The sequence below is a fragment of the Nuphar pumila genome, chromosome 3 (genome assembly GCF_984573655.1).
Source record: "Nuphar pumila chromosome 3, dmNupPumi1.hap1.1, whole genome shotgun sequence".
NCBI lineage: Eukaryota > Viridiplantae > Streptophyta > Magnoliopsida > Nymphaeales > Nymphaeaceae > Nuphar > Nuphar pumila.
This window is the reverse complement of record NC_143251.1, coordinates 119,011,658-119,023,522: the sequence shown is the minus strand read 5'-3', so window position 1 is coordinate 119,023,522 and position 11,865 is coordinate 119,011,658.

Below are 11,865 nucleotides of genomic sequence, written 5' to 3'. Positions count from 1 at the left end.
AAGCACATATATTTGAAAATAAGAAATGTGCTAAAGTCAAGCTTATCAAGTCTAATAGATTGTCAGTTTGTCACTCTAGAGTTAAAAAATAAATGGATAAGTATGGGCATGTTGAGCCTTTTTAAAGTAAAGCTCCTAGTGCAAGGAAGCTCCAATTATTAAGAAATTAATAAAGGTTGGTTTAAAAAAAAAATGAAAGAAGGCTGATTTAAAAAAGGTTGATTTAAAAATGGCATCAGCATATTCTTCCCCTCAACTAGGGAAGGCTTTTGATGATGATCCACAGGAATGAAAATGAATCGGATCTAAGCAAGATCATGGAAGATCCAGGCCCGGTTCTAACTCTTGACAATGGCACCATGTATGTAGATCCAGCTCTGGAAATTGGCATATTAATGCCAGCAAAGATAAAAATGGAGTTGAAAACAAGGCCTTTGCATGTGAAAGAATGGGAAAATGTGAACTCTTGACATAACTATGATTCAAACTTACTCACCTATAAAAGCAACCAGTTGGTCAATAATGTTCAAGGGCGTTGTTGGATTTGGGTTGGAGGTCTGACCAGTTCCGACCCACTTTCACCCTTATATTTATGCACTATTTATAAAAACATAATGCATGCATGAAGTCAACAACCAAGGTGGATAATTCTTATTAATATAAGGAAGCATATTTTGGGCATTGCATGAAACCTGGCCAGGTTGCCTAGACCAGCTTTTCATGTAACATTTGTTCATGAACTTTGGCCTTTGGGCATATCATATCTACAAAGTGCAAAACACGAAAACATACCCCATCTGTACCAGCCTGATATCACATTAAGAAAACAGGCTCCATGATTTAAAATCTCCATATTTGAAAATCCAAGCATTTTTTTTTTTTTGCCATGAAGGATGGAGAAACCACCCTGGGGATCAAAGACCTAGTCGTGCTGGCCAAGCCTGTCGTACTTATGGGGAAGCTGAATACAATTGCGAAGTGATTATGCAAGTGAATGAAAAATGAAAAAGAAATACACAGAAAGCAATATAAAGCACTGGCAGAAGCAAATAAGAAATGACATGAACACAAATATAAAATCATATAAAAGCAGCATGCAAGCTTGTAATAAAAAAAATATTACTGTAAGCTGTTCTGTTAATCCAAACTCACGAGTTTTCCAAGATCTTGCCAACCACTATACCTGAACTTAATTAATTTATTCAAGTGTTCATCTTTTTTTAAATGAATCTTTTCATCGACCTTATGTAGTTGAGATAAGGCTTGATGATGATGATGATCTTTTCATTTTGTGGGTATTGTACCACTTGACTCCACTTGTCTTCTGTCTTCATTGTGCAGACAAAACCCTATGTAGTTGAGATAGGGCTTGTTGCTGGTGGTTTATCCAGGTTGCCAACATGTTATGACTGTTTGCATCGCACCTAGTAAAAAAACATCGGCTGTATTTTGAAAATATCGCTTCTGTATTTTTTAAAACTGATATAATCTTGAAAAAAATCGTGTTGTTTTCATAATTTTGCCAAACTTAAAAATATAACGATTTTATTTCAATATCAACGTGACATTAATGCTATTTAATATATTCATTTTTTAGTTGTTTATAACTTTATATCTTCTTATATTCTTTAAGTTTGTTATATGCCAATATTTTGCAGCGAACCTAGCTATAAATAAAATTTTAATTTAACACTATATTTTTTTCAACATGCATGACACTTTGTACGTATCCAAACATGTGCATGGTCCACAAAGACATTGGCTAAATGATTCAGCTGGTGTTCTAGTCATTAACAATGGAGCATATATGTCTAAGATGGAATCGTGTAATTAGTCAGATATATCTTGATGGGTTACTTATATGTCTCCTGATCCGATACACAATGGTCACACACACACGCATGCGTGCAGGAAAGCACGCCCACCCATCACAAGAGAGAGAGAGAGAGAGAGAGAGAGAGAGAGAGAGAGGAGTATTATATATGGAATAGAAGAACAAATAATGGTGTATCCCGCACGAATTGGGTGCAATGTGATTGCATAAAAGAAAAATATATAACCCTGTTTCCTTTGAATAACACCTGTCAAGTTCAACAAAAGAATCAGTCATTTTTCTGTGAGGTCCAATGGGAACCATTTAAGGAGGGTGAGGCTAGGGTTGGTAAACTAGCTGACCAAACTGATCTTGAAGTATTCAAGCTTCACTCATTCTTGTGGTGATTCAAGCCGAGCTCAAGCTCATAATAAGCTTGAGTAAAACGAGAGTCAAGTTCAAACTAAGAAAAATACTTTGTTTTAGATTCGGGAGAAATAGGATAATATATATATATATATATATATATATATATATATATATATATATATATATATATATATATATAATATATATCTAAAATATATTTTTTGTTGTCTAATGAGCTTCTATGAGTTGAGCTGAGCCAAATACCTATTATTCATATTCAGCTTGCCGAGCATATTTTACAGATTGAACGAGCTCTGTACAAGCCGACTGCCCATTTTTTTGTGAAATCACATCACAGCTGGTCTTGGGGTATAATTTACATTGAACAAATCCAAATGAATGGAAATCACATTGACCTGGATATTGAAAGAGGTGTGAAAAGGATATTTAAATGGAGTTGGTTGGTTGTACTGGTCAATGAAAGCTTACAGGGTGGTTGGTTTAGTCCTTTGGAATGATAGCTTTCATCAGCGGGATGTTTGACAATAAAATTCTTAGGCTTTGTTTGTTTCATTCCTACCAATATGAACCCCATGGAAAAGGCATCCCATGGTGGGAAAGCCATCCCATGTGTGAAAAAATCCACAGGTGCGGTGAGAATGGATTTACGTATCAAATGCATGGTCCACGTGATAAGAAATAGCATGTTTGTTGTGGGGTTTCATAAGTGAACCCCCATTTTCATAGACGTCTTGGTTCCCCTGCTGACCTAAACATTCAGACCTAGGGCTGGTAAACTAGCTGAAACTAACCAAACAGGGGTTATTCAGGCTTGGCTCGTTTACAGCCATATAGTGTTCAGACACAGCTCATATGGCTTGTGTGAGCTGAGCCGAGCCAAGTCTGAGCCGGCTTGCCTAAATAAAAAATTATGTTTTTGAAAGGATTCATAGTGGGAATGGAACTTTCAAAGGTTACATGCAAGTAGCCCAACGACCAACTTGAGCTAACTTGCTTTTTTGACATTTATAGTGCAATACATAAGCTATCTAAACTAGCTTATATGGGAGGGTGTTGTGTGTTCTCCCCCGAAGACGCATTGTTTGCTACAATGCATGTTCGGGTTTGAATGAGCGTCACGTATATAAGCACGTGGGGCTCGTATTCCCGTGTGTGTCGGCATCACTTAGCATCAAAGTCCGGTGCGGTTGCAAAAACTTAAGTACCCTTTTTTGCTATTATCATCATGAAACGACGGTTCAAGAAAATGACAAAAATGTCCTCCATTCAAAAAAAGGGAAACGATGATTCGAAAAAAGGACAAACATGTCTTCCATTCAACAAGTAGAAGATGATGTTAACTCTTCAAAGTCCAAACAACGAAACGAACCTGAAGCGCTCTCTCTTTCTTTTCCGTCTGAACTTTTCGTCGTCATCTTTTTCTTCTTTCTTCTTCGTGAAACACTATAAAACCCTCTCTCTCTCTCTAGAGAAGAAATTAAGGGAGGCAAAGAGACGGCGATCCAATGGCAATTGTCGTCATCTTCTTGCGAGTAGTGGTCGAAATGTTGCCCTCGTTCAGCGAGCAACCAACTGCGACGGCCACTCTGCCGCCTTCGAGGGACACTTACAATGGAATCTTCCTTCAGTGCACCTACAATGGAGTCTTTTAAAGTACAATTCATCTACCCCTACGTCGGTAATACTTCCAATCAGGGCTATGCCTTCCAGACCACCCTAACGTTGCTCAACATGGGCGTTCGCACGCTCAAGTCCTGGTGGGCATTCATCGGGTTCTGGCACCGCAAGGTCCTCATCTCGACCTCCGGCGCTATGTTCTCTGACAGGACCCACCTCCCCGCCAACGTCGGGAATGGCACATTCCTCTCTGGCTTCCCTGTCACGGACCTCATTATTGCCATCAGGACGGCTGGCGACTACAGCCTAATCACGGTGAAGATCGTGCTCAAGGGGTTGGAGTTCAGCATCGCGATTTACGATTTACACATAGTAGCAATTTATGAAAATCGCGTAGCAAAAAAATAAATAAATGGCAAATCGCTATGCGATTTTCGTAAATCGCTATATCAATATAGTGATTTACAAAAATCGCGTAGCGAAAAAACAACAACAGAAAATTGCTAAATCAAGTAGCGATTTACAAAAATAACGTAGAAAAAAATAGAAAATTGCTAAATCGAGTAACGATTTACGAAAATCGCATAGCAAAAAAAATTGCAAATCGCTACATGATGTTCGTAAATCACTAAATTGCATTGCGAAAAAAAGGCAAATTGCAACATAATTTTCGTAAATCGTGTACCGAAAAAAATTATCCTTTTCTAGAATCTTTGTTTCATGACACCAATGGCGGGAAAGGGTGTTACGAAAACCACGAGAAAGAAACAACTGAAGGAAACAATAAACAAGAACGATCAAACAAAACACGACATACATATTTACGTGGAAAAAACTCCCCTCAAATCTGAGAGGGAGTAAAACACCATGGCTGCCGAGAGGAAAAACTTTATTGCTCTTTTTCGATAGTTACGAGAGGGAAAGAAAAGAAAGAATTTATACAAGGCCCCAAAAAAATTCTTTTGTGGGGCGCTGCTTCCCAGAGACCCCCGTCAGGGGCACCCCCCCCCCTCCCTAAACCCTCGCTCGTTGAACACGCAGCGGGACCCGCACCAGGAGGAGGCTCTGGACCCCTCCTCCTGTAAGGGCAAAAACTCTGAATCAAGCTTCATAACTCATCAAGTTGAACCATGCTACAGACAATGTGCAGGTCAGTCAGTGCTTGATAGAGCAATGTACGATCGTCTGCTGGATATGCATAGAGGCAGAAAGTGAAGGGAGAGAGAGAGAGGGTTGATGTTCACGGCCTTCAGGGGGGGATTCCTTTCTTGGATAATCCTGCAGTGCAGGGACTGGGTCTTAAATAACCATCTATGGGGTACTTAAGTCTTTTTATGACACCAATGGCAGAAAGGGTACTTAAGTCTTTGCAACTGCACCAGACTCTGATGCTAACTGATGCTGACAAACGTGGGGATACGAGCCACACGTGCTTACATACCTGGCACTCATTGGGACCCCCGAACATGCACTGTAGCAAACAATGCGTCTTCAGGGGAGGGGGGGACATATAACCTGCTTCGAGCTTACATGAGCCTAGTCGAGACGAACACCCCTTGTTCATGTTCGACTCAGCTATGTATAACGAACGCGCTCATGTTTGGCTCGTCATCCAACCGAACCAAACATAAATGAGTTTGGGATGAGCTGAACCAAGAGGAGCCACGAGTTCCTCGGTTCATTTACCAACCCTATTCGGACCTCTTGGGCTATACGATTTAGGAAAAAGTGAATCCCTAGTTAAAAATGCTTCCAAACTAAAATGTTTAATGCTGGGAAAACATTGGTTATGCTTTAAAGTACGGTACTCTCTAGCAGAATCTCACAGGTGCGAGCTTTATTTGACCAATTTATCCCATGAATGCATTCAACATGGCTCAATTACTAGGAAATAGAATGAATCAGGTAGTTTAGATGTAAAAATATGATTTTCTTAATACTGGAACTTTAAGGCTGGTAGATTGTTGAATTTTGTAGCCATTATAAAATCTGCTCATACAACATGATTGGAAGCATAGTGACAAACGTTTTTATCAATAATTTCTTGTTTTTCAAAAACTTGCAAGAAATAAAAAAAACATAAATCTTGTATTTTTTGGGCAAAAACTCAACAATAAAAAAATTAATTAAAAATATAAAATTATTTAAAAATAAAAATACATAATTTTTCTCGATAAATATCCATTTAAAACATAAATATCATGTTTAAATTACGGTATTTATGTTTTTTTCATAAATCTCATGATATTTTAAAAATCTCGCAAGAAAATGTCGTTTTAAACTTTTAGGCCATTTCTCCCGATATTATCACGAAATTTTCATAAATCTCGCGATATTTGTCACTATGATTAGAAGATCTAAAACATGTAACCAACGGGGGGGCTTCGCTTGGCTGGTAGGCGCAGCTAGTGCACATCACCTTGTGTTGGGATGTTGCAGGTTCAAAACCCAATGGTATAATTGTATTACTAGTAGGGGTCTGTCTAACCCCAGATTGCCTTTAAAAAAAAAATTTCTAAAACATGTTTCATTACTACGCGAGCCATATAAATCATATCCATAGGGTTTGATTCACAAAAATCAAAGAAAATGTGAACTCGAGGGTAGATGTTTGTGATTACTCTAAGACACATGGTGTGCTCTAGTTATGAATGCTTGAATCCTATTCCTATGTCACAAAGATATTGGTATGACCCAATATAGATGTGAGTTCAACGCGCAAGTTTTTTTTTTTTTTTTTTTAAATGGGATAGAACATTGTTTTTATTTACTTTTACATTAATAAAAAATAGTTTTTGACATTTAAATCCATAAAAATCCCTTATGTTGAAATGTTATTGTGTCCTTTACATTTGAAAACCCAATTGGATGGGTCTTGGTTCACTAACAAAATCTTATATATTTTCGATAAGAAAGATGATGGTACTAACATGCATATGAAAATGGATAAGATATCAATTTTTTAGGTAGTATCTTACCAATATATATGTTTTTTGTTTTTGTTTTTTTGCAAAGGTAAAACCCCATCCATCGTCAACTGGACATTGACTGGCTTTAGGTTTTACCATAAAACCCATGAGGTTGCCCCCTCCCACTAAGGAGTACACCTAGCTTCGACTTTGCCGCAAGAGACACCATTTGTTACCATAGGTTGAGCCACGTTATAGGGAGGGTGGGCAATGCTCACCGTGACCGAAAAGAAGTGTAGGGAGTGCCCACTCTGACCGGGTTAAGGTGGGCATTGGGTGCCTGACCCAAAGAGGGTTGATGCCCTTTCATTCCCACCCCCTATCCTCTCTTGTAAATCTCTCTCTCTCTCTCTCTCTCTCTCTCTCTCTCTCTCTCTCTCTCTCTCTCTCCCAAGACCCCACATGTGCTCTTGCCCTCCGTGTGACCCCACATGGTTGATGATGGATGGCTTGGTTGACTAACAAAATCTTATATATTTTTAATGAGAAAGATGACAGTACTAACATGCATATGAAAATAGATAGGATATCGGTTTTTTATGTAGTGTTTTTTTTCATGGGGGGGGGGGGGGGGGGGGGGGGGAGGGGAAGAGGGGCGGGGAGTGAGGAAAGATAGTCAAAGGGAAAAACACATCCATAATCAACCACCACATTGGCTGGCCTTTGGTTTTACCATAGAACCCTTGAGGTTCCACCAACCCACTAAGGAGTACACCTAGCTTTGACCTTACCGCAAGAAACACCATTTGTTATCAAAGGTGAAACCACGTTATGGGGAGGGTGGGGAGTGTCCACCTTGACAAGGTTAAGGTGGACATTGGGTGCCCGACCCAAAGAGGGTTAATGCCCTTTCATTCCCCCCTGTCCCCTTTCTTGTAAATCTCTCTCTCTCTCTCTCTCTCTCTCTCGTTGGCCCTTTGCCCTTCTTGCATCCCCTTTCTCTCACCCTCCCCATGATCGCACTTGTGCCCCCCCCCCCTCTCTCACCCTCCACGACTCTGCCCTCAGGCCCTCGAATCCATCAGTGCCGCCACCTCCTCTCTCTCTCTCTCTACAACCCCACCTGCACCCCCTCTCTCACCCTTTGCCCTCCCTGCAATCCCACCTATGCCCCCTCTCTCTCTCTCACCCTTTGCGACTCCACCCTCCCCACGACCCTACTCTCTTTCTCTCTTAACCTCGACCCTCTCCATGACCCCACCTATGGTTGTGGCCCCCTTTCTATGGCTCTGCCCCTACCTACAACCTCACAACACATAGTGGCAAGTCAGGCCCCACACTGCCACAATAGTTGTTGTAACATGCACATAATGAGGTCTACTCTATCTTTCTCTCTTTTATTTAGGGCATAAATGAATAATTAATGATGTAAGAATTAGGGTTTTGATTAACATATTGGTTTAGGGCTTTTTTGTATTTTTTTTTCAATTAGCATTTAGGTTTTTAATGAGATGAATATTAATTAGTTAATTTTTATTTTTTTTATCAACTTTATACATGATTCATATGCTTGATTTTACTTAGAAATTTGGGGGTTTTGTTCTTTTTTGTTTCAATTAGTTTATGTATAAAAACTATGAATAATGTTTGCTAGGATTGAGTTTTTTATTTAGTTCTTTTAATAATTATAAATATTTAATTATGTTTTAGACTTTTCTATGTTTTCTTCTTAATGAAATTTAGATTTTATTTTGTTTTTAAAAGAGATTAACATTTAATTTAGATATATTGAGTTTTTTAATCAACATTAAACACGTTTCTACATGCTTGAATAGTATAAATGCATAATTGATGATATAAGAATTAGGGTTTTGATTAACATTTAAGTTTAATGCTTTTCATGTTTTTTTTCCTAATTAGCCTTTAAGTTTTTAATGAGATGTTTATTAATTAGTTGTTTATGTGTTTTTTTAATCAACATTATACATGATGCATGTGCTTTATTTTAGTTAGAAATTTGGGGGGTTTGTTAATTTTTTTGTTTAAATCAGTTTGTGTATAAAAACTATGAATGATGTTTGTTATGGGGTTTTTATTTAGTTTTTTTAAATAGCATGAATATTTAATTAGGTTTTAGGGTTTTTTTATAGTTTTCTGAATAACATTTAGATTTTATTTTGTTTTTAAATAAGATAAATATTTAATTTAAGTATTTTTGTATTTTTTAATTAACATTAAACATGATTTTTCATGCTTGAATAGCATAAATGCATAATTGATAATGCGAGAATTAGGGTTTTGATTAACATTTAAGTTTTAAGTTTTTTGTGTTTTTTTCTTTAATTAGCATTTAAGTTTTTAATGAGATAAATATTAATTAGTTATTTCTGGATTTTTAATCAACCCTATACATGATTCATATGTTTGATTTTAGTTAAAATTTTGGGGATTTTGTTTTTCTTTTAATATTTTATGTATGAAAAATGTGAATGATGTTTGCTAGGATTGAGGTTTTCATTTTGTTTTTTTAATAACATGAATCTTTAATTAGGTTTAGAGTTTTTGTATTTTTTTAATAACATTGATATTTATATTTTATTTTAAAATAAGATGAATATTTAATTTAATTATTTTTGTGTTTTTTAATTAACATTAAACATGATTATACATGCTTGAATAATATGAATGCATAATTGATGATACAAGAATTAGGGTTTAGATTAGCATTTAGGTCCTAGTTTTTTTATGTTTTTTTTTATTAGCATTTAGATTATGCAATTAAGGTGTTATATTTTGTTTCTTTTTAGTACTTGACTTTGGTTAGAACTTAGATTTGTTGATTTTTTTGTTTCAATTAGCATAAATGATAATTTTAGATTTTTTTAATTAGCATATATTTGTTTTTTTGTTTCAATTAGCATTATTTTAGTTTATTAAATATGTTTGATGGTCTTCTTTGTTTTAAGTGGCTTGTATTTTGTTTAATCATTTGTAAAATATTTATGATGTCTTTTGTAGATTTTTGGAACATTAACTAATTAATTGACTATTTATTTATAAGATGTTTATGTTCCTTTGTCATGTCTTATTGATTGCGTTTTAAGATTAAAACTTGAGCTTACTTACACTACATTATTTATGAAAGGATATTTTCTTTAATCTATATATCAAGCATAGCTAAATTTTGAAGTATACAAACAAGTTATTATGGTACTATGTAGTTTTTAAATCATTTTTTTATTACTGAAAACATGTTAGTTTCTACTAGGGTTCTTAATTATGAATATGACACTCTATAGTTTTTTTTTTTTTTTTTTGCACTTGCTAGTATAATTTATTGTCATATAATTGTTTTTCCTACATCAAAGACATATTTGACAGTGTTATCAATTATGAATGATTTTCAAAATATAAAAAAATCAATGAGGCCAAATATAATTAAAAGGTATTCATTAGAGTAACTATTTAATCTTTTTCAAAACATATTGATATATTTCATAATTCATGCTAAATGTATTTTTTTCCTTATATATAATTTAGATTTTTTGAGGTTTTATTGAATGCATGCTAATTGCTAAATATATTTTTTCTCATATATGGATGACAGAAGTTGGATCTGATATAAATTTAGTGAAAACATATTTATAGCAGTTTAATATTTTATACATAATATCTAGTTAAACAATAATCTTTGAACTTGCGCATATTTGAAGAAGTGTGAAGATGTTATGGATTACAAAAGTTGGATCCAAATTGAAAAGTAATTTTATGTTTTTTTAGTTGCCTTATATACAAGTTAAGATTGAAATTGGATGCAATGGTTGAACATATGTGTAGGTTATAAATGAATGAATAAATGGATGTATGCATGAACAAATTTATAATGAGAAAATAAAAAAGTAACATATTTACTAGTGCATTTTTTTTTGCGTTAGTAAAGAGCACTTTTTGGGTGCATTGTTCACTCAAGAAAAGATTAATTGACTTGCGTAAAATATGCTCCAAAAAGCAATACTTTTTGTGTTAAATTGCACCAAAAAAGTTATGTTTAGTGACTCATACTTTGCGCTAGTAAAGCAATCTTTTTTCTGACACAAAAATGTGCCATAACAATGATCTTTACTAGTGTGAAAATTTTTTGTGCCAATAAAGATGTTATTTTTTGTTAAAAATACAAAAAATATCTTTGATGATGCCATATTAGCCCCAATTAAGACATTTTTATTGGCGCAAATTTAGCACCAATAAAGACAATATTTAATGGTGTGATCATTTCATGAGAATAAAGGCTATACCGATAGGACCTACTATGGTGCACCTACTAACGTAATGACAGTGCCGGTAAATACCTTTACTGGCGCTTTCCCTGTCTTTACTTGCACAATTTTTTTGTCAGTAAAGGAGATTTTTTTTAGTGATAAGTTAGTGTTAACATAACGTTAATTTATGAATGGGGCAATTTGATTATTCCAAGTAAAAACTTTGGTATGAATTTGCAAACTCTCAAAGTTTTGGTGTAAGCATGAATTAGTTCAAAAAGTTTGGGATGCATGTAAATTTTTTTCTTAAATTTATCTAATGTATTAAGGGTTACTTTACATAATCTTTAGTGTTACCACACATGGAGAAAAACTAGAAAATCCTATAGATGTGGGAATATATATTTTATATTCTAAAAAATAGCCAAATTAAAAAAATTATAAGAAGTTTCAAAAAATAACAAATTATAAGAAGTTTTAAAAATTACCAAATTTCAATGCTAAAAAATTTGGGATACATTTAGCATTTGTTAAGAATCATACCTATAATTAAAGACATCAAATTTATTATTCTTGTGAGGATTTCATGTTTTTGGTCATCGAGGAGGATATTACTTAGAGCAGCCATTAAAAAAAATGATTGTACTGTACGATAAAATGACACATTTTTTAAAATGTTCTATAATTATCATAATCTACATCATGTCTAAATTTACAAATATTTTTAAGACCATTTTACCCTTTGCATGAGCGAACCTCTTGAAGTTCATGTGATATATCAGTACACTCTATGGGTATTATAGACTTTCATTAAAATGTAGATTCACACATTTTTTTTTTTACCTAATGAAATATGCATAACCATATTTGCGAACTT